The sequence below is a fragment of the Schistocerca serialis genome, chromosome 3 (genome assembly GCF_023864345.2).
Source record: "Schistocerca serialis cubense isolate TAMUIC-IGC-003099 chromosome 3, iqSchSeri2.2, whole genome shotgun sequence".
Lineage (NCBI taxonomy): Eukaryota > Metazoa > Arthropoda > Insecta > Orthoptera > Acrididae > Schistocerca > Schistocerca serialis.
In genome coordinates, this window is record NC_064640.1 from 461,321,953 (window position 1) to 461,346,731 (window position 24,779).

At 43.0% G+C, this 24,779-nt stretch overlaps 1 protein-coding gene across 7 annotated transcripts in view; it reads right to left on the reverse strand.

The window, feature by feature from the left end:
- LOC126470365 (thrombospondin type-1 domain-containing protein 7A-like) overlaps positions 1-24,779 on the reverse strand; it is a 1,214,159-nt gene that overhangs the window by 284,329 nt on the left and 905,051 nt on the right. The gene's annotated exons all lie outside the window — the stretch shown is intronic.

Sequence of the window (24,779 nt, forward strand, 5' to 3'; positions counted from 1 at the left end):
AAGCTTTGCAGGATGATGGATCCATTGGATCAAGGAAAATTCTAATGAGTACTTCAGATATGCTCAGCGATATGTCTGGCACCAGCCATCGTACGCACCCAGGCCATCGCTGCATGTGCACAATAATGGTAATGTTATGAACATGGTCACCTGCTCTTCGTCCTGACAAATGGTATCCAGAATTGCTCGCTATGTTCAGCTGGAAAACATCCGACAGTATTACCCTAAGCAGATATTACACCAGTTTACTGTTTTTATAAGTCAGGACGTTGATTACGAATTATCTTAGATGAGTTGAAGAAAGGAAACCCTGAGTTTATAGCATTTGTAGATTTAGAGAAAGCTTTTGACGATTTTGACTGGAATACACTATTTCAAATACTGAAGGTAGTAGGTGTAGAATACAGGGAGTGAAATATTATATGCAATATGTACAGCAACCAGACTTCAATTACAAGAGTAGAAGAACGTGAAGTGGAAGCAGTAGTTGATAAAAGAAGGCCGTGCGGAGTGGCCGCGCGGTTTGAGGCGTCATGTCATGAACTGCGCGGCCCCTCCCGCACGGGGTTCGGGTCCTCCCTCGGGGATGGGAGTGTGTGTTGTTCTTAGCATAGGTTAGTTTAAGTTAGTTTAAGTAGTGTGTAAGTCTAGGGACCGATGACCTAAGCAGTTTGGTCCCTTAGGAATTCTCACATATTTCAACATTTTTGACAAAAGGAGTGAGACAAGATGTTACAGAATTTGTACAGCTACAAGTATTGAAAGAAACAATGGAGCAATATAGAAAGGGAATTAAAACAGAAAGTGAACGAATTAAAATATTGACATTTTCCGATAACATTGTAATTCTGTTAGCGACAGAAAACGACCTGGAAGCGCAGTTGAACGAAATGGATAGTGAGCATAAAATAAGTTGTAAGGTGAACACTGGCGAAAATAAAACAACAGTAATGGAATGTAGTCGAATGAAACCAGGTGATTATGACAGAATTAGAAGGAGGGAAGATTAGAGTCTGACGTCCCGTCGACATCGATTCCATTAGAAAGGGAGCACGGAGCACAAGCTGGGATTAGGAAATGAAAGGAAAGGAAATCAGTCCTGCAGTTTCAAAGGCACCAGCCCGACATTTGGCTTAAGGGATTTAGGGAAACCACGGAAAACCTAAATCAAGATGACCGGACGGGGATATGAACCGTCGTCCTCCTGACTGCCACTTCAGTGGGCTAAGCACTGTGCTACTTCGCTATGTGATAGGATCAGATTAGGAGATGAGATTCTAAAATATTAGTACACGAGTTTTGTTATCTAGGAAGAAAAACAACTGGCGATGACCGAAACAGAGAGGATATAAAATGCAGTTGGCAGTAAGATGTAAAGCGTTTCTGAAAAACGGGTTTGTTAACATCCATTGTAAATTCAATTGTTAAGGAGTCTTTTCTGGAGGTTTTGAGCTGGAACGTAGAGTAGTACAGAAGTGAAACGTGGACAGTAAACAATTCAAACAAGAAGAGAATAGGAGCTTTTTAAATGTGGTGCTACAGAAGAACGGTGAATATTAGATGGATAGATCGAATAACTGATGAGGAGATACTGAATCAAATTGGGGAAAAATGATTTAAGAGCACAAGTTGACTAAACACATGAAGGCATAGTTAGTTTGGTGATTGAGGGAAGTGTGGGTCAAATGGATTTATGTAGATTAGCGTGGAGGGCCGCATCAAACCTGTCTTCGGACTGAAGACCATAACAACGACGTATATCAACAACCGTTCAGATGCTTTTCGGCACCTCCAAACGGCACGGTTTACTGTTCGTCACAGTGTCGTATCACAATGGTTTACTTCTAACGTTGGCAATTACCTTTATTATGCAGCGTCTCACTACATCTACTCCTTTCATCTTCGATAGGAAGCGACCGAAGCAGGATCGCTTAGATGATGCATATCCTTATGGAAATAGTAAGCGATGGTATCGACTCCAGCAATCTATAGGTTCAACGGTAGCATTTTGCGTTTCATTGGAAAGATAATGCGAATGAAACTGCTTAAAAGTGCTCGCAAAGCAGAAATACGTTGTCTGACAAAAAGAGTGAAGCGCCAGGAACGGGATAAGCAACCGAAATGAAACTTCATGGGTTCAGAGAGTATTTGAATTTATTCCAGTCATTACAAAATCGAGTACAATTTACCACGAACTGGCTAATATGAGCACATATGTCATTATGACGTTCCACCCTCTCTGCCCTGGATGCGTGCACTGATTAGGTTGGGAAATGTCAAAGTCATTGTATCCTCTCCGGAGAAAGATGGCCAAGAACAACTGTTTTTATAGTCCTTGGTATCCAGGATACTAGCACTGGAGCGAAGTTAACGTCAAAGCTGATTCCACCCGTATTTTATCGGGGACAGATCTGAGGCCGGCCGAAGTGGCCGCGCGGTTCTGGCGCTGCAGTCTGGAACCGCGAGACCGCTACGGTCGCAGGTTCGAATCCTGCCGCGGGCATTGATGTGTGTGATGTCCTTAGGTTAGTTAGGTTTAACTAGTCCTAAGTTCTAGGGGACTAATGACCTCAGCAGTTGAGTCCCATAGTGCTCAGAGCCATTTGAACCATTTTGAACAGATCTGAGAGTCTTGCTGGCCCGGGAGTACCTCAGCATCAGGCAGACAGTTCATAGAAACAAGTGCTACGTGTGCAGAGAATTGTCCTGTTGAAAAATGGCACCATGGTTTTATCACATGAGCTGCAGCTCTTGAGGACGCAGTAAATGGAAACATGGATGAATCGGAAATAACAGCAACACGTGTCGCCGAATATGCTGATACAGTTCTCTGCAAATAATTTCCCTCTTCTCCCTTACTTTCATTTCAGGTTTCAATTTCGTCTTTCTGAACGAGATAGTTAGTAACGTGGAACTAGCTCAATGGATAATCGGTAGCGATATTTAATACGCCAGCCCAGAGTTCGCATGAGCTGAATTTATGAAAACACAGACAGCTTCAATGAGGGTGATAGGATCGGGATCTGATTAATATTCCTTCCAAATAACAACAGAGTTACTTACCATTGCAGCACCCCCGTTTAGTAATTTGTACATTTTGTGTGGATGTCCTACTTGTAAAAACCTGTTCCGTGAACTTTAATGACAGTGTTTCCCGCAAACTGTTGGAGCCCTCAATACTATGGACAGTGTTCGGTTACGGAAGAAGGAAATCGTTATTATTTTTTCACTTGATTACCGAGTGTTGCGTAACAGTGTCGACTGTTATAACAAGATGGTTCTGTGCTGAATGACAGCCATAGCCTACATTTGAAGGAGAAATCGGTAATTCTCGTTTCTCAGTTTAGTTCTGTTATTCGTCTTTCTGTATTTCCATTGTTTGCTTTCGTTGGGATGATAGTTTTTTATGTAACTTTTGATATTCTCATTAAGAGCCCTTCCGGCGGTTCGACGGTAAGCAGTAATGATCTACCTTGTGATGCTGTTCCCTTCTTGGCTAGCATCCAGTTATTTCTTTTCCAGTTATTTCTGCATGGGAAGTCACCAAATGAAAAGGCTATTGCTTGCTCTTGTTTGGCGATTAGGTTTATCGTCTCTCCTCCTTCCTTCACCGCCGACATACAGCATTACTTGATTCAACGCCAGTCGTGGCGTACTGAATAGCTTAGCAGCAGTTACAGAGAAGGTGGCAGAGAGGTTAATGGAGTGCACGCACATTCTGAGGAGCACGGTTTATATGGCCGTATATTTATACTGTAAAAGTTAAAAATTATTTCCTCTCCCCATCATTGGCCAGTATGAGTTCGAGATTTTTCTCTAACGATCTAGACGGGGACAGGACGCTAAAGTACTTGTATTAATTTTTCCATTATTTATTGAAATTTATGTGCACTAGAGACAGACAGTAAAACGTTATTAACAAAGAAAGGTGGTTCTGTAAAGATATACGCCTTCTTCTCACTTTCAGTTTAGCTACCAACTGGTGTTAGATTACATCATTGGTTTCTACGGATTTTTGAGTTTGGTAACAATGATGTGCTGCATGCCTTGAATTTTATATATAGAAAATTAGCTAGTTATTTTTGCCGAAGTTTCACTGCATACCTAAAGGAACACCATACGACTGAAATCCTCTTTCCACCAGGGTTTCTAACAGAGTTAAAGATATACAGAGTTCCATTAAACAGGAAACCATAGTTAATTCATTATCTTTCAAGATAAAAGAGACAAACGTCCACCATTTGCAGGATAGTTACTTGCTCCTTTAAGCATGCGTAGAACAGTTTAGCAAGTATTTGGGGTGTCTAAGATACCTGGTTCACTCTGTGTAAAGTACATTACCTTCAGAATCGTGCATGGCAAAGGGTGATCTGTACCAATATTTGCCACTCGCTATAGTAATTCCAAACATATAGGAAAAAAAGTAAGTGGTGTCTTTTTACATTCCTTACTTTCTCTAATGTGATACTCAGGATTCCTGTTTGTCTCAATTTATCCAACGGGGTTTCGAAAGAACAACGTTGTCTTTCTTTCATAGAGGGCCATTTAAATGCCCTGAGAACCCTGAAATATTTTAACTTGTTATGATCCTAATTGCTTGTGTATGAAGTCTACTCTCAAGTGTATGTAAGAACCCTACAAACTAGAACAGTATTGGATGGTATATACCTAAGAATTTCACATCCTTCATAAATTCTTTGTACATTATCGGAATTTACTCAGGTAATCAAAGTTTTCTATCTCCTTTACTCCTACCGATTCGACAAATTTTAACACCTTTTCATTGGTTCACTTTTTTGTCTGTTCAGTAAAAATTTTGCACTTTATTTTAAACTAACTTCCTGAAGTGGTAGAGACATGCAATTTTAAACATAGCTCGGAACTGAATGACAATGCAATATCAACTCGCTTTCTTGTTGGCCTGTTTGTCAGTGGTGGTAGTAGAAGCGAAAAAGTCCGAACACGCCTGAGATCTTGGCTGTCCTGCATGAACGATGTGATGTGCAGGTAGCATCAGAATGTGTTCCAAGCGGTACGCACGCGAACTGGCACAGCTGATCCGAGACAGGGGAGAAGAGGAGGTTGACAGAGAAAGGGGGAGGAGATGTGTGCAATATATGCAACAGCTGTATACAAGGGCGAAGCTTTTGGTTAAAAATAAAGTGACTAAAAGCAGAAAATAATTATTTAAATGCAAATAAATCTTTAATATAATATATAGCCCCAAAGATACTGTAACTCCGTAGAGATACCCCTGAAAATTTGTGCTTGTCAATTTTAATGAGTTAAGACAATACTTGTAAGACTCATAACAAAATAATAGGTGCGTGTTCAGTAAATAATAGGAGGTGAACCGTTCATGCATCAATTATGTATTGCATGTGTCACACGTTTTTCGTAATAACACTTACAAGTTTTGTCATAACTATTATAAATTCAGAAGCACAAACTTTCATGACTATCTGTAAAGGGTTTGGAATCCATATGGGGCTAGGATAAATTTGTTCCGGCTTAACATCAAGCGCGGGCATGTCGGCCTCAAAGATACAGCAGAGAAGGCTGTGAGACGACGTCAGCCAATAGAACGCTGACAGGACGACACCACGACAGGAGCGGCACCTATAGGAAGATCCCTCTAGTCTCGGCCGCACTAGGAGAGCACTAGAACACGAGCCGTGGCTTGTGATCTACGAGTATATTAACTGATTGCAGGGAAATTCTATATATCGATCGACATTCATTACTTGCAGGTCGCCAATTGCTTGCGACACCTCTTTGTGAAAAGGCAAAGTTAAGTATTGTCAATTCAATTTACTGTAATTCACTCCATTAATATGATTTGCTTGAACTGTTGTCTAGCTATCCGAAAAAACAGTTTCCTAGGCACCCTATATTAAAAGAGTGGGCAGGGTCCCACAAAATTAGTTTATACTATTTAGTCCGATTTAAAAAGGTGTACATTAAAATTCTATTTTTTTAAAAATAATTTTTCAGTTTGATATTGTTTCGCATTATAAACCTCAAATATTTAAGCGTTGTGGCATGCTCCAGAAGTCCACTGATGTATTCAGCTACTATCGGCGGTTGTTTCTCTTGATTACAAGCGTTACCTTGCAATTGTCGAGTTTTAAAAAGACCTGATTCTCAATAAACAGGATAAAAACATAATTTTACACTTTCTTCAATTTCTTACAATTATCCAGCGACGAAACGTTCTGTGAAAAACAACATTGTCAGCGAATAACTGTTAGAAAGAATAGGGTTCTATACTCTCCAGCTCTCGATAACGGATAATATTCTTTTTTGATACACCTTAAAGTATTTCATAATTTTGGTGGGGGTTTAAATATTGCATTTACAGAGCTAATTTTAAGAAATTTCTTACAGCAATCTGTGCCTTAGTTATTACACTGTTAGTCTACGAGAACTGCAGCTTCTATTTCCACTTTCGATATTGTGACTTCCAAAGGTACTGTAATCGCAGTGATGACGTCATCTATAATTAACCAAATAGGAAAGCAGGGCATGGATCGATATTTAGCCGTGACCTAAGACGAGATGAGTAATCGTTAAGTTAGCCCGCTCGGTTACCTGTGCGGTCTAACGCACTGCTTTCCGGGCGGGAAGGCGTGCCGGTCCCCGGCACAAATCCGCCCGGCACATTAACGTCGAGGTCCGGCGTGCCGGCCAGTCTGTGTCGGCGGTTTTCCATCTGCCTCGGTGAATGCGGGCTGGTTCCCCTTATTCCGCCTCAGTTACACTATGTCGGCGATTGCTGCGCAAACACTGTGTCCACGTACGCCTACACTATAATTACTCAACCAAGCAAAGATTTGGGGTTACACTCGTCTGGTGTGAGACATTCCCAGGGGGTCCACTGGGAGCCGAACCGCACAATAACCCTGGGTTCAGTATGGGGCGGCGGTGTGGTGAGTGGACTGCTGTAGCCAGTTGTGGGGTTGTGAACCACTGAGGGCTACGGCGGTGACGAAGCCTCTCCATCGTTTCTAGGTCACCAGTTCCATACAACACAACACAATCGTTAAGTTAACGAAAGAAGTTAAAATGTTAACGCGAAATTCGAAAATTCTGCATTTCTTTCGAATTTTTGTCTCTCGCTGTCAGTAACAAGTTTATAACCGGAAACGTTAACACAACTATGTGATTATTCGGCATATATTGTTACAATACTAGAAGGTGTAGATCAGCTGCCAGATGTCATCATAATTTGTTCTCTAAGTATTCAATTGTAATCAGGCAACTGTGTATATATCTGACACATCGGAGACTATACAGTGTATGATGTTCTAGGATGTGAAGTTACGCCATCCAACATGCACTAGATGTAAAAAAACATGTGCTATATCCCTATCTATAGAGTTTATGAAAACATTATTCGGACTTTTAAGGAGAAAATGCAATAGATTCCACACAGTTCATGTGTTGAAATAACAGTTACTGAGCATTCCAATGCGTATTACGCAGATACATTAATATGCAGCCGCACCAGTGTGGTGAATATTACCACTCAACTACGATAATAACTAAATACACTTGTACCATGCCATGATGAGCAAATAAAATGAGTATTGTATCTAGAGGGAAGCATTTTTTGCAACGTACGTATGATGTTACACTTTTATTTACGTTTTACAAGAAGTGAGAGAAATTGTCACATAATACACAGTTCGTCATTGAACTTTTTGCTGAAAAAATTCATCTGTGCTAATTAGTAACTAGTAAAATAATATGATTTATATAATTTTCCACCTGAAGATGGTCGACCGAATCACCAAAAGCGTGGATTAATAGATAAGTCATCATCAGTTGCAGTCAGCACAACAGAGTCTTCACTATGCAGCCCTTACTGAGCGAAATTGCTGAGATCGAACCAAATGAAGAGAGGATATTCTCGTATTCACAGGGCTTTAATGAAGTTAAAGAAAAACTCTCAAGTCCGTGTCTCCACGGCGAATAGAATACTGTGGCAAATTAATGTGTCTGACGTGTTGTCTGACTATTGATTGACAGAATCGATACCCGCATGGAATCTAAATCTCTATGTGGTACTCGAGAACCAAAAGAATCGAATACACATCTGAGAAGCAACTTTTCGAATACAGCCTTGCTATCCTTCAGACACGCAACCAGCCGTACTCGAAGTTCTCGGATGTGTATCAAGTGTACCGGCGTCCCTGAAGTGGGATTTCATGTCCTCTGCTGAGCCTCTAAAAAATCGTTCAGTGTGAATGAAGAAAGACTACATAGGTTTCTGAAGTTAGTTTTGATGAAATAATTTTTACTTGTCGAAAAGCTCTCGGGTTTCTTCTCGGGTGACGGCATTGTGATACTGCCGCGTCTGGAAAGAGGATCGATCTTCTAACGAATTTTCGAGATATTGCGGACGTCCCTCTATTTACGCAAGTGAGGCGAAAGTCCCATTCACCTGGCCTAGGCGCCAGGTTCTCGTGCGGTTAGGGGGTGGGAAGGATGGTCGGATGGAAATGGGGGGGGGGGGGGGGTGGAGCAGAGATGGGGTGAGGTAGATTGCACTCTGCCCTTGCTGATTTTTCTGTGTGTCTTAGACGTACAAACCCGGTGTGCTTCTGGCAGCTTTTCGAGGTACAGAGAGGCGTTTTCCCTTGGTTTCAGCCACCACACATACATGGGATACTCTCGTATATGTTCCTGGTACGTTGAGTTTCAGTGGTTCGTTCGCAGAACGAAGTATATCTTTCGTCTGCCGAGGCGGTTGGAAGACGAGTTTTACGTCTCTCTTTCCAAGCATCTTTGTGATGTTGGCTCAGTGTGGTCCTCACATAAATAAGAAAAGTTCCTCTCCATCGTGGTTTGGTGCCCATTTTGTTTTCTTGACCGCCCACCTAATTTTGCCTTCACTGTACCCATTTTTATGAAAGAATCGTTCAGGCGTTGTAGCTCGGATAGAAGGCTTTCTTTGTCACGGAAGAGAGCCCTATGTGCCAGTGTGTGTGGCACTGTATGTCGCAGCCCCGGGTAGTGGCAGTTGGTTGCATGCAGGTGCAGGTGTGTATGGCTTTCTTCCTATAAACTGCATGGTCTAGCCTACCATTAACGTAATATATGACAAAAAAATCCAATCAGTCGAGATATAAGGGGCAGTCAAATGAAAGCGAGAGAGATGGGAAAAAGTAAGTAAACTGCTCATTATTTATAAGGTAATCGCCATAACTGTAAATACATTTATCCCACTGTAAGAAAAGTTGGTCAGTGCCATCATGGAAAAATGTTTGCGGTTGCCTAGCGAACCATGATTGTACCTAGGCGTGCACCCCTTTGTTCGAAGCAAATCGACGTCCACGAATGACTTTCTTCAGGGCTCTAAAAATGTGGAAATCGCATGGGGAGAGATCGAGACTGTATGAAGGATGTGTAAGGACTTCCCAGCGAAAGCTCTGCATCGTAGTAGAAACAACAGGCACGCAAGCTCCGGGAAAGTCATGATGACCTTGGATTTTGACTGCAAGGATCCGTTGCCCGTTGACTTTCTGGAACATGACGCCACAATTAAAGCACAGCGCTACGTGGACACTTCGCTAAAAGCGAAGCGTGCCATCAAATACAAATGCCCCGGAATGTTGTCGGACGGCACCATTGTGTTGCAGGACAATGGTCGCACACGTGTTGCGAAATTTGCTTCGAAAAAGCTGCAGAAGTTTCGCTGCTCCGTAGACATCCGCAAACAATTTTTTCATGAAGGTATTATCCGTCTTGTATCATAGAGGGGTAAATAGATTAACACTTACGACGATTAAACACAGTTTTCTTAATTCTTTCCATATGCCTCGTTTTCATTTGACTTCCCTTACACAACACTTGGAGGGTGTGTTCCGTAAAAGTGAGTACATTAAAGCCGAGATTAGATGGGTGTTCAAGAAAAGGAAATGAAAGATGCAACAAAAAAGAAGAAGAAGACAAGAAGAAAATAGATCTGTTTCCTTGCCTTTTTTTGCATCAGAATGACTGTTAGAGGAAGAGCGCCGTGAACGTCGATGTGCACAATGAAGCAGTCAAAATTCTTACAGTTTAAGAACTTTGGATATAAGTCACAGTTTCAGTTTGCAGTCTAAGCAGATTTAGAATGTCCCTTTGCTACTGTGCCTAATGTGCGAGTGATTGTTCTCCTTCACATATCATGTCTGTGGAACGACAACTATTGCTTGCCACACTGTCTCTGATTATTGGCTCACATAATACTAACCGTAAGCATGAGGGGTTCAAAAGAAAAGATACGAAACGACACTGTAGTTATAATTGAAGGCCTGAGCACAACTATCTCACTGTTTCGCAGAATTCCTGTGGCTGTGGCGACAGTCAGTCCTCCACTGTGTCCTTCAGTTCGTCGTCCGAGTTGAAGCGCTTCCCCTTGTTTTTTTTTTTTTTTTTTTTTTTAGCGGATCAAACACATTGAAGTTGCAGGACGATATGGCCAAGCTGCTGTCACTTGAGCTTGGCCATTACGCTTCGTGTGACCTTGAAGACGTGCAGAAGCACGTTATCGTGGAGCAGAATCAATTCCTCCATGGGTAGCGCAGACCGTTTGCTCTTGATGGACTTACGAAGGGTGCGCAGATGTGAAGCAGTTACGACGTGCTTGGTGTACACTACCGCGTTTCTCTTTTGTGGAGATCAGACGTGGGCGATTGTAATCTTGACAACGAGTATGCCTGCGCTCAAGTTCCCATGCAGTCCAACATCGGGCTACAGTCACATCGGAGTGCCCTGCAGATCGGGATATTGCACGACAGCCAGCCTAATGGATATCAATAATGAGACCACTTTGATACTATGTCAGTTGCTGATAACATTGTCTCACATAAGTACACAGCATCTCTGTGTCCTTGACATTCGTCACTCAGCATTTGGTGCTGCTCATGCAACTTGTATACCGCACCAGGTCGGATAACAACACAAAAAATGAACAATACTAATGTACTCATGGGGCCGGTCTAGCTGTCACAGGGAATTACGACTCTGATCATTTATATGTCCCCAGATGATGTGTACATGTACGAAGTTGCATTGATATATGACCAAGGCTTCGTGGATGTTTATTTTGTTTTTGTCAGGCAGTGTTATTTGTTTAGCTCTTTATCGGTAGTGCAACGTGACCTTCCGGAGCTCGGTCTTTTTGCGACCGTACATTCTCGAGTCCACCGCAGTCAGCAATCACGTATAGTGGAATATTGCTATCAAGTCTCTCAGCAGTGTAGCAGAATAAACATCCTGCTTCTCGTAGCTCTATTACACGACCAAGCTCAGTGAGGTGTTGATAATGGCATCCGTGTCAACGTAATGGCGTTCTTGACTAACATCAACTCACCACATCCAGTCTCTAAGCAATCTAACGCTCATGACCGTTACCGCGTGTATTTTCTTACCTAATTTGTATCCTCATAAGGGCGCTACTAGGGCCAGTGTTACGCGACTGGTGAGAAATTTCAAACATTCAATCATCAACTTCCAGATGTAGAAACACGCCTACCAAGTTTAGTTTATGTCGCACAAATTTTTCTTGGTGTTGCGGTTTGTTTTCCTAAGTGTATTTAGTATTGCAATTTAGGTGCTGCAATACACAGCCGATGTCTGCATATGTAAAGCATCTGGTAGCTGACGTATTTTGCCTAATAATCCGTTTTAATCAACAAATGAACGCTAATAACGTTCTGGTGAATTAACTGGGAAGCGGATGACCAGTTTATCTGCGTACACGGTGAAGAGCTAAAAATTATTTCCCACTTGCTTAATAGGGCGTTGGTTCACCTTTGGAGCAGCATTTATTCCGCGTGGCACAGACTCGAGAAGTCTTTAGTAGGACTGCAGATGTCTGTGACACCACACAGATAACGCAATTCTCATAAACTACGTGCCGGTGGTATGTGGGTGCCGAGCTCACACCCTATAGCGTCTCAGATGTGTTCCACCAGGTTCAGATCATGCGACTATGTTAACCAAGGTGTCAACGTGAATTCACCATCATGTTCCTCGAACCACTGCAGGACGGTTCTGCCCCTGCGACACGGACTGTTATCCTGCTGTAGATGGCATCGCTGCAGTGTAGACATCAAGCATGAAGGGATACTGGTGGTTCGTAATAATGTTCACACAGTCCACAGTTGTTATGGTACCTTAGAAAACTACCATAGGTCACATAGAATTCCAGGTGAATGTCCCTCCAGACACGACTGTCGACCTGGTGTAACACGAAATGTCATTCTTCCGACCACTCGACACGTTTCCGTTGATCCACGGTCCATTCTCCAGTGTTGTCAGATCTGCCACAGATAACCGCCTATCCTGCTTTACAGGGAGGGCTAGCCGCCGACATCAGTGCTCTGTGATGAGACGCTGATGTCCAACATCTTGTCGCTGACCCGCGGTTTCACTGTCCTTCAACAACTTGCCATGGATACTCACGACAGAAGCACGAGAACAGCCCACAAGCTTCTTCATTTTCCAGACGTTCGTTTGCAGGCGTCAGACTATAACAATCAGACCTTTCTCTAAGTCACTTGTATCAGTGTATTTTCCCATTTGTGACCCGTATGCCGCTACGATTCCCCTTTCATCTCTGCCCCGGTCATATAGTCTTCTAACCGGGTCACGTGATCGTAACTCCACCACACGGCATTCAGTATCGCGGTGGGCAGTGGTCGTGTGAGTGTGTGTGTGTGTGTGTGTGTGTGTGTGTGTGTGTGTGTGTGTGTGTACTGGCAGATATACAACATGTGAGGCAACTGGTTGGAAGGTCGTTTTCCTACGTTACAGGTAGGGAAAAAAGTTTTCACTAGTGTTAATAATGCAAAGTAGCTGCAATTAAAAAAGGAAGAAAGACACCAATTCTTATCAACTCTAGAATTGCTTTCGATCAATTAGGGACTCTGAGTTGGATGTATTCTATTAACAGTTATATTTATGATATGATGGGATTAGTGAGGAAACCGCCATTCATTTAATTGGTTAAAGTAGCGCTCAGGTATTAGACACAACAAAGCAGCAGATAGCGTAGCTGGAAATTCAGAGAACTCGCATTCATAGCTGAATTAACGACTATTTCAGTACCACCCAGAAATGCAATGACCGCGGCAGTAGTATTAAAGACATTCAGGATTGAAACTTCCTGGCAGATTAAAACTGTGTGCCGAACCGAGACTCGAACTCGGGACCTTTGCCTTTCGCGGGCAACTCTGCAAAACTGAAACTGTGAGGACAGGTCGTGAGACCTGCTTAGGTGGCTCGTGTGGTAGAGCACTTTCCCGCGAAAGGCTAAGGTCCCGAGTTCGAGACTCTGTCCGGCACACAGTTTGAATCTGCCAGGAAGTTTCATATCAGCGCACACTTCACTGTAGAGAGAAAATCCCATTTTAAATACAAGGTTATTCGGAAAGGTATGTGCGGTCGATTTTCCTAATACATGGAATACGAAGCAAAGCTATCTTGGTACTCCTAGTACGGTAGCGTATGTGGTGAAAGTTTAGGTACAAAGGTATACCGGGGGATCAAAAAGTCAGTATAAATTTGAAAACTTAATAAACCACGGAAAAATGTAGATAGAGAGGTAACAATTGCCACACATACTTGGAATGACATGGGGTTTTATTAGAACAAAAAAAACAAAAAAAAAACAAAAAAACACCCCATATTGCTAGACGCGTGCAAGATCTCTTGCGCGCGTCGTTTGGTGATGATCGTGTGTTCAGCCGCCACTTTCGTCATGCTTCGCCTCCCAGGTCACCAAACCTCAGTCCGTGCGATTATTGGCTTTGGGGTTACCTGAAGTCGCAAGTGTATCGTGATTGACCGACATCTCTAGGGATGCTGAAAGACAACATCCGACGCCAATGCCTCACCATACTCCGGACTTGCTTTACAGTGCTGTTCACAACATTATTCCTCGACTACAGCTATTGTTGAGGAATAATGGTGGACATATTGAGCATTTCCTGTAAAGAACATCATCTTTGCTTTGTCTTACTTTGTTATGCTAATTATTGCTATTCTGATCAGATGAAGCGCCATCTGTCTGACATTTTTTGATCGTTTGTATTTTTTTGGTTCTAATGAAACCCCATGTCATTCCAAGCATGTGTGTCAATTTGTACCTTTCTGTTTACATTATTCCGTGATTTATTCAGTTTTCAAATTTATACTGACTTTTTGATCACCCGGTGTTTAAATTACAAACATGTAGACAGGTGAGAACACATTTTATACCAAGAAGTAAACGAAAGGCGTGACTTGGTTCTTAATAGGGTGTGTGATGATCACGGACGGCAAAGCATGTTCTACAACGTGCTCCGATGCTGGCTACAAGGTCTTTAAGGAGTTCTTGTAACGCGTTCCATTCGTCTGCCAGCGGGGTTGAGAACTGGTTAATCGTTGTTGGTGCAGGCTGACGTTCTGCAATACGTCCTGCCAACGCATCTCACACGTACTCGATGGGATTTATGTCGGAGAGTGGGCATACCATTCAGTTTGCCAAATATTCTCTCATTCCAAGAATTCCTCCACCTGCGTTATTCGTCGCGGACGCGCATTGTCACCCACAGAAATGAAGTCAGGGCTGAGTGCGACCGCTGCCGGCCGAAGTGGCCGTGCGGTTAAAGGCGCTGCAGTCTGGAACCGCAAGACCGCTACGGTCGCAGGTTCGAATCCTGCCTCGGGCATGGATGTTTGTGTTGTCCTTAGGTTAGTTAGGTTTAACTAGTTCTAAGTTCTAGGGGACTAATGACCTCAGTAGTTGAGTCCCATAGTGCTCAGAGCCATTTGAACCATTTTTGCGACCGCTGAAAAGCCGGATATGAGGAAGAAGTACAGTGTTACAATTACGTTGACCGGTGAGTGTACTGTGTTTAGAGATTTGGACGTTAGTATGCCCGTGCAACATCATACTTACCCACACCGTAAAACCAGCGTCACCAATAACGATCATGTTCGACAATGCCGGTAGTACCCTCATATGGCGAGAGCTAGAAACACATCATGCACCAGGAAAATCGCCGAACATGATCGGTTTGGTAGGCCAGGTGTTATGGTGTGGGGAGGCATCATGTTGCATGGACGTATTCTTGCCCCATGTGCGTCTTCTCAGGGGCCCATCGGCCCTGACTTCATCTTTATGGATGAGAATGTGCGACCGCATCGCACAGAGCAGGCGGAAGAGCTCTTGGAACGAGAGGACATTTGGCGAAAGCATTAGCCTACCAGTAATTCCGACTTAAATCACATCGAGCACGAGTGGGAACGTTGGGGAGACGTACTGCTGCTCGTCCACATGCACCAACGACCACTGAGCAACTGTGGAACGCCCTACATAAGAAATGCTTATCAACGTTGTGACCAACTGAGTAGGACTTTGCAGAGCATGCATTGCAGTCCATGGTGATCGCACACCCTCTGGAGAACCATTTACCGCCTTCTTTAATATCCAAGAGACCATCATAAATCACAGTGACTTAAGTGCTATTATTGTCTTTGAACAGAAGTGTCATTTTTGTTCTTCTCCTTGCGCATTTCTTTCAGTTACCTTCTGTACTCTGGTGTAGCGGATGTTTGTAAGCATATTCCGTGTTTCGTCAAGGCATGTTACGTGGCAGTGGCACGTCACGCGGAAGTTACTTTAATCCTTAAGTTTTGCAAATCAGTGTAGAACATAATGCTATCTTCTCGCTGCATTTGGTATGCACTCGTCACAATCAGCTACTCTGAATAGTCTGTGCCGAAGTCCGTCGCATTGAATAGTAGCCGAGGCAGCTCTCTTACTGACTAAAAGTGTGTGTGCTTATGATATTAAGTGAGGCGTCACTAAGGGAACATAAGAAACATTGTCAGCGAAAATATAATAGCATTCAAATACGCTAAGGAAATCGTGTGGAATTTTGACGGGATCTTAGCCTCAAGGGCTTCCCGCATAATGGAAGCTGACAGTGGAGGACAGGTGGCAAGTGGACTTGCACATGACAATGTGACGTCAACGACGGATAGCATTTTGTTTGAATGAGTGTTAATGAAATCAGGGCAATTCAATGTTAGAAGGCGTCAGTGTAGGATCAGGTGAGGAAGAACACAGTGAATATACGGAGAACCATTCAAGTGGCATTCCAGAGAAACGAGTAGGTGTGAAACTGAATACGGAAACGGTACGTACCCATGATATGTTGAAAGAAACATTAAATACTGCGATAAACGTGAACGTGTCGTGGCCAACAATAAGTCGGAACTCAGTGTACGCAAAATGGAGCGTATGAAGGCTACTGTAGCATGTGAACGGGAATCCAACAAATAGTCTAAAAACATTTGCCAACATTGATGGTAGGGAGGATCGAGGGAACGCGGGTGGTAATTACGAGATGAAAATTGGTGTAGACGATAGTGTCTCCTACCCTGGGAATACTCACGACACGACAGAGCAACATACTGAAAGAACAGCCGGATTAATGGGACAGGGAACCTACAGTATACGGCTCCCACCGACACTGATTAGATGACTGTGGTCGGTATCTCATACACACCGAAGGTAAGTCTCAACCTCTGAGCAATTCCAATCATATCGATGGTTGACAGCACCCCTTGCCAGTAAGAAAACTAATCCGTAAGGTTATGCCCGTCGTAAAGGATGCCATTATCAATATAAGGTAAAAACCGCATGCAGGTTGGTTCAGATCAGCGCAGTGGGCGAACAGACGAAGAAATTCGAAGGAACCGGATTTAGAAATGGAAATTCTTGATGCTCACTATATCTTGAAAAAAGATTTGAAAATGGCTCTGAGCACTGTGGGACTTAACATCTGAGGTCATCAGTCCCCTAGAACTACTTAAACCTAACTAACCTAAGGACATCACACACATCCATGCCCGAGGCAGGATTCGAACCTGCGACCTCAGCCACACCGGCCGGGAAAAAAAAAAAAAAAAAAAAAGATTCGAGACACGGAGAAGTTACATATGTCCCATCTGAGTCAGTTAAAATTACTTTCGTGGTTAGAGACTTCCTAAACGCCCAGCATTATGAATACAGGGTGGAGTGTACATCCTTATGTTCAGAATGTCATGCAGTGCTACAAATTGCGTTAGATATGGCCACGTCCGGAAACAGTGTCACAGTGCTGTACGATTTGCAAAATGTGCCGAACTGCACAACATAAATCTACTGTTGGGGCTGCCACGTGGCCACGGACAAAAACTACTCCGAATTTCTAAAGCAGAAGTGTACAAAGTACAATATATCTTATTATAATATAAACTAGGGGCGGACATGACAGTTGGAAAACGGCAGCCCGTACGCAGTACATGCTTGCGACCCCCTGCTCCAGCCTTCAGTGCTCTCGACTTTCCGTCACTGTAGTGCGGTTTATCAGAGCCGAGCACCCCGCCTGCTGCTACCTGGCTGGCCTCACTGCCCCAGCCAGCGTGTTATTCCAGCCCAGTTCCACATCCCCAGCCTCAGCTGACCCCGGCGCTGCCGGACCGCGCATCTGCACCTGCGCCGCAGTTGCCACGGACACGTCCTATCCCAAGGTTCGTCCAGCCCAACAGCAGTCAGTACCGGACATAGGAGGACTTAGAAGTAAGTCAGAATCCAGCGGACACAATCATTGGATCGAGCGCCCAGAGACTTGTTCTACGATATACCCATCCCTAAATCCCGGACAGTATAGAATCCACACCGAACGCTGTTGTCATTTATTAGTGCAAATCTTACTGACAGGTTATGCAAAATGCTTATGTCCGTAATTAGTGTAGCACAGTCAGGTGCAGTCCCAAGGGATTTCAAAAATCTTACTGCGAGAGTGATTGAGGCACATTCCGTTAACCTCATATAAAGTAATGAATAGTAAACATTCGGACACAGTTACGTTTTGAAAAATCCAGTCAGCCCGTTCTAAAAGGGAAAATTTGCTCTATTACTTGAAGGAATACAAAATTCATATTATGGGATTGGCAGAAACGCTACGGAGGGAAGAGAAATTCTGTAGGCCAGGATTAGAGTTGCGGTCTATCAAAACTATGGTTCGGTAGTTTTGGTACAATACATAAATGACCTAGAAAATGTTAGGATTGCCTGTCTTATTGGTGGAATTGGTAGGGAAAGAAGCACAAATGAATGTGTAAGAGAGAATGGGAACCGAAGACTTCTTTGCTTTTTATTTTCTAATTTTTTTTTCGTTGTTTGTTTTGCAAATAATTAGAACCGCACGACATTCAGTGTTAGTTCACTGTGTATTTAATATTCTTACAGAATATAAATTGCGTTTTATAAGTAATAAAAGTTAGTTGAGGGCGTCACCTCTGCGATTTTATGTATCCAAAGTAATTACTTTCGATGCAAGTACAGTTTACGTGCCCAAACATAAAAATATACATGTAATTATTGTTATTATTTTCTATTCAGCAGAACTTTCTTCACCATGATCAAAAGCAGGAGTTTCCTGTTATTATTGATAATTACGAAAGATGTTTATAAACAAGAGAAACATGTTTTATATAAGTTGACGAAGTACTGAAACGATGTTTGAGATATTTTTGTTTCACGGTCTTCCTTATTTTAGCATGCTGTTGAGGAAACTGCCTTTTCTAGTGCTAAATGATAAATATGTATTGTTTTCTTAATTTTTTCTACAACATCCGTTTCACGTTACAAATCAACAATTTTAGAACAAAACTTAAATTAAACATTGACAGTTTCGCTATTGCTACAAAAATTGTTTATTCTTAAGTAACAGACAGTAGGATGACTATGTAAACAAAAATGTTAATTAGGTTACCCGGCCCTTTATACATCCTCGTTCAGTATCTAGACGGTTGACCCATTGCATTTTTTAGGGAAATCGAGTAAGACACTGATCACGTCTGTACAGAAAGAGATCGTAATGAGATAATGCCCTATAGGTATGCAGCACACTCGCCGAAGAGGTAACGTGTGTACGACCGTAACTGATCAAAGCCACTAGTAAGACTACAGTAGTCTACGCTTCTTTATGGTAGTCTCCCGTAGCCTAAGGCAGTTTTACGTCTCTAGTAGGATACAATGTGGATCATAGAGACAGGAACGATGGGTTTAGGGCAGTTTCAATTCTAATCAAAAATGGTGTGGAATTTGACCAACTATGTATGGATATTCAAAATGATTCCGTCGAGATATGCGCAACTAAACACGAATAAAAAACATCGAAGCGCCATTTGTGGTAATGTACCGAGCTCCACGAACTGGTAGAAGCAGAAATGTCTTCCATCGTTTGCTGGAGAAGATCATCTTTCCGGCAATTATCATGGGAGACTTCAGTGGCCAAGTTACAGCATGGGGAAGCAACAGAACTGACCAGGTAGGCGCCCTTGAGCTTGGTGCGGTGTACGAAAATAGCTTAGCAATCTTGAATGACTGTTCCGCCACTGGAATATATAGATCAGGCGAAGTCTTACTGTAGTTGGTGCGGTTCCAGTGTCCCCTGAGCTGAAACCATCAGACGCATAGGAGATTATACAAGACACTGACGGTTCGGACCTAGATATTTGTACAGCGTGACAATGGTAGGAATTACTGTTGAATTCATAGTCCATAGGTTTGGAATATGAAAAATAGCAACTGGCGACAGAGTAAGAATTATCGCCACGTTCTACATCTATATCTACATTTATACTCCGCAAGCCACCCAAATGTGTGTGGCGGAGGGCATTTTACGTGCCACTGTCATTACCTCCCTTTCCTGTTCCAGTCGCGTATGGTTCGCGGGAAGAACGACTGTCTGAAAGCCTCCGTGCGCGCTCGAATCTCTCTAATTTTACATTCGTGATCTCCTCGGGAGGTATAAGTAGGGGGAAGCAATATATTCGATACCTCATCCAGAAACGCACCATCTCGAAACCTGGCGAGCAATCTACACCGCGATGCAGAGCGCCTCTCTTGCAGAGTCTGCCACTTGAGTTTATTAAACATCTCCGTAACGCTATCACGGTTACCAAATAACCCTGTGACGAAACGCGCTGCTCTTCTTTGGATCTTCTCTATCTCCTCCGTCAAACCGATCTGGTACGGATCCCACACTGATGAGCAATACTCAAGTATAGGTCGAACGAGAGTTTTGTAAGCCACCTTCTTTGTTGATGGACTACATTTTCTAAGCACTCTCCCAATGAATCTCAACCTGGTACCCGCCTTAAAAATGGTTCAAATGGCTCTGAGCCCTATGGGACTCAACTACTGAGGTCATTAGTCCCCTAGAACTTAGAACTAGTTAAACCTAACTAACCTAAGGACATCACAAACATCCAAGCCCGAGGCAGGATTCGAACCAGCGACCGTAGTGGTCTTGCGGTTCGAGACTGCAGCGCCTTTAACCGCACGGCCACTTCGGCCGGCTGGTACCCGCCTTACCAACAATTAATTTTATATGATCATTCCACTTCAAATCGTTCCGCACTCATACTCCCAGATATTTTACAGAAGTAACTGCTACCAGTGTTTGTTCCGCTATCATATAATCATACAATAAAGGATCCTTCTTTCTATGTATTCGCAATACATTACATTTGTCTATGTTAAGGGACAGTTGCCACTCCCTGCACCAAGTGCCTATCCGCTGCAGATCTTCCTGCATTTCGCTACAATTTTCTAATGCTGCAACTTCTCTGTATACTACAGCATCATCCGCGAAAAGCCGCATGGAACTTCCGACACTATCTACTAGGTCATTTATATATATTGTGAAAAGCAATGGTCCAATAACACTCCCCTGTGGCACGCCAGAGGTTACTTTAACGTCTGTAGACGTCTCTCCATTGATAACAACATGCTGTGTTCTGTTTGCTAAAAACTCTTCAATCCAGCCACACAGCTGGTCTGATATTCCGTAGGCTCTTACTTTGTTTATCAGGCGACAGTGCGGAACTGTATCGAACGCCTTCCAGTATCAATCCGAAGACGTAGAGGAAGGCTACAAAGGATTGGTACGGATTACTGAAAATACCGCGGATGCATCAATACCACGTATTCCAGGTGTGGGATAGGGAATGTAGTTCTATGATGGTACCAGGAATTTGATTTCAGAAAGGAAAGAAACACTAAGAACATACAAAAAAGTTAGTACATCGGAAATCTTCAATCAGCATAGAGCGTGTCAAACAAGAGCGAGAAAAGAAACTTAAGGAAATGTGTAAGTGGGCAGAATACTGTAATAAGTTGAATCATCAAATCTCAATAGCCACACTGGGGAAACAAATTCTAAGGTTCCGTAGTGTTATGGATGCACGGCCCTCCACAATGGCAAACGCCAAGTGATGAAGAAAATACTTTCCGGAATAACCACGCCAACCATAGATAGCGAGGATAAAACTAGGTAAGTCGAAAACGAAGACCGTTAAAATATGCAAACTTTCACTTAACTGAGCTAGAAACAGGCGTCAAATCATCCAAAAGTACGACCTCCAGATCGGATAACATCTGCTATCCCATAACCAGTTTCTTGCTCTTACGGGGCAAACAGATAATATACATTTTATACAAAGAGTGGAAGGATAGAATTAAACCCGCAGATATGAAAACGGTACCCATCTTGCCTATTGTAAGGAAGGGGAAAGGTGTAACGCGAGCCGATTCATGTTGACCGATAGCTTTGTTATCGTGGGTAAATAAAATTTTTGAGCATATAGTTCCAATGACTTTGGAATGATATGTTCAGCATTTTGAAGTAGTATCCACTTTTCATTTAGGTTACCAGCGTGGACAGGTCACAAAAAATTCGGTATCGTACCTGATAGTGGACCTGCAGGGTGTTTTACTTCACGATTAAATATTTAACGGCATTTCATAAAGATTTGAGTCACGCATTTAACAATGTCCTGTTACCCATCCTTGCTCAAAAACTGAGACACTTGCAAATGCCGCGAAGTTTCGTCTGCACTCTTCTGCCCCTGTTACAGGAAAGAAGGTTAATAATGGCGAAAAGCGGTTTGAAGACGAAAAGTCCGAGGCTGGGAAATGGATTAGTTCTCTCCATCTTGTGGTTTAACGTTGATGCCAGTGACCTTACCTGTATCCTTTCAGACATAATCAGTATATACCAATATGCTGAAGATTTGTGTATTTGTGCTACTGATGATTAACTGGAGGTCGTTAAAAGAAACCTGAACAAAACACTCCACGATTTTGGACTCTGTCAACGGGTGAACGTATTTACCGTTATACCTCGTAAGTCAGCAATTAACAACTACCCACGACACTGATTCCAAACCATTGAAGCCATACGACAAGGTACTTACCATATTTCTTTTAAAGGATATGTTAAATGTCTGAGTCTTCACAGAGACACTAAGCTTCCATGGTCCGGCTATATTGATCACATCAAATCTAAGTGTCAAAGCGTTCTGAATGTCGGAAACAAGTGGGGCATGGTTCCCGTAATAGATTTACATATGTATCGCGGTCTGCTGCTACCCCACCTAGATTACGCCTTCACGTTGTATGGCACAACCTCCAGGTAGGTGCTGCACTCTCTCAACAGGTATCAATATAAAGCGCTGCGATTAGGCATAGGAGCTCTAGGAGCCACTCTGAAGAACGCACTGGTAGTCGAAGCAATGGAAGTACCCTTATCACTACGTAGAAAACACCTAAGTAGAAAATTTATTTTGAAACATCAATAACGCCTCGGGATAAGCTGACTAATAAAATTAGCGACCCGACAGTGAGATGCCACACAAACCGTTACAAGACTTATAACTCAACATCACCATTTACGGAGTCATTTTAAATACTAAGCGAGTACCAAATCCTCATTTGAAGAATGCTGCTGTTACCCTATTTTGAGCAAGAGTACGAACATATCAACTAGATACTGGAAGTAAGTATTAATATTGACTACTCTGAGAACCCAGTAGTCCATAACAGCAGTTTAGGAAGCCTCATCGAACAATGCCCAGGAACTGCATGTGTGTATACCGACGGGTCTGAATACGAGGGCTCTGTATGTAGTTATTGAAAATAGGAAGGGTAAACTATTTCGACGCCCGGAATACGCGGCAATGTACAATGCTGAACTCCTTGCCATGTAAAGGACACTAAGATACAGCATGATCATCTCAGCTAACCATCTCATCATAATCATGGACTTGCTCTGCGCGGAGCAAACACTGACATCAGTTAGTGTGGGCAGAGGGGGTTGTTATGTACCTTACCGAATAGCTGCTGCTGTATCAGAGTTGCACAGAAATTTGCGTATTTGTGTGGATCAAGGGCAACGTGGGGAACGAGAAAACTAACCAGCTGGCTAAGGACGCAGCGGTGAAAGGAATACGAGAGCGATGCATTCCAGCGGATGATCTCATTGTTGTAGTTAGAGACATGGCCAAAAGTGAATGATAGAAGGCTTGGGAGATTATAGATTTGCACAAATGCACCTGGTACAAACAAATGCACCCGTATTTAACGAACACCCAGCAGTACGCTGAAAAGTGGACTATGAAGCATAAGTCAGCTGGAGATCGGGACGGTCATTGCCAGGTGAGATTCAACCACGGCTGCTTCCGTCAAGACAGCTATAGACTCCATGTCATGTAATCGTCATGTTGCGACTGTAGTGAGATCCAGGACGTCAACCACATATACTTGCGTGCGTGTGTGTGTGTGTGTGTGTGTGTGTGTGTGTGTGTGTGTGTGTGTGTGTGTGCGTGTGTGTGTGTGCACGCGTGTACTTTTGTTACGATTTATTAGAAATCTGTTGATTGACTTGAGAGGCCACGGAACTGATTTATGAGTTCTCATCATGTCACTGAAATTTGTTTTACATTTCTCAGAAGTTGTAGCAAAGATTGGTTGATGATTTCATAGGATAGGCAGTACTTTAAATTTGGTCTGGCTGTAATAATGTTCACCAAGGGAAACAAATAAATAAAGAAGTATGCAAACAGAAAAAGTTACACTACAAAGTTGCGATGAACCACAACATCCAGATGTTGGACGAAAGTGAGCGCCACCCTCTTCCATTAGACCCTGCGTAGGACACTTAAGTGCGATCTTTACATTAATGTTTAACGCTCATCGAATGAGAACTGATCAGTGCTTTCATCTAACAGCAGCTGTGTGATACCAATCATCAACTGAAACACTCTGATTACAAAGTTGTAAGTTAAATCAATACAATCTGTTCTACTGACTGAAAGCTCTTATTCAACACGATTACTTTCACACTTTTTGAATGTTGACATAATTTATTACATTTCTTTTTATTGATCACTACCTTGCACAAGAATACCTCTACAGTGTTCCAGAGTGACTCCTTTCTAAACGAAGAATGCAGCAATTCCTAGGTGTCGCTGCCAATACGGACATTCTATCACGTCTCCCACTTCGAGTTTGATGCAGCCTTAAAGTCTGTTTTCACACTGACGCCAAAGCAGAGGCAGCGTTGACCAGCTTTCCCACTGATGCGGCAGTCATCAGCCCCCCTCCCCCCAAAGTTGTTGAAGGATACAGTCCTATGTAATGTCACGCAACTCATGAAAATTTGTTAGCCAGCAGGCAGCAGGACTCTTGAAGATACGGACTGGTAGGCCTGTTTGTATCGGTGACATGAGCGGTCCATTGTCAGTGGATCTTGTTCCAGGGAGGTAATGACCACGCCAGAGTGGCCAGTTACAAGCACTCCAATGTGCCGTATCTTAACATTACTTTACAGATGCCATTGGGGTGCGGTTATCATCAAATGGCTGTCTCACCAACACGTCTTCTGGAGGGTCACTGAGAAAAA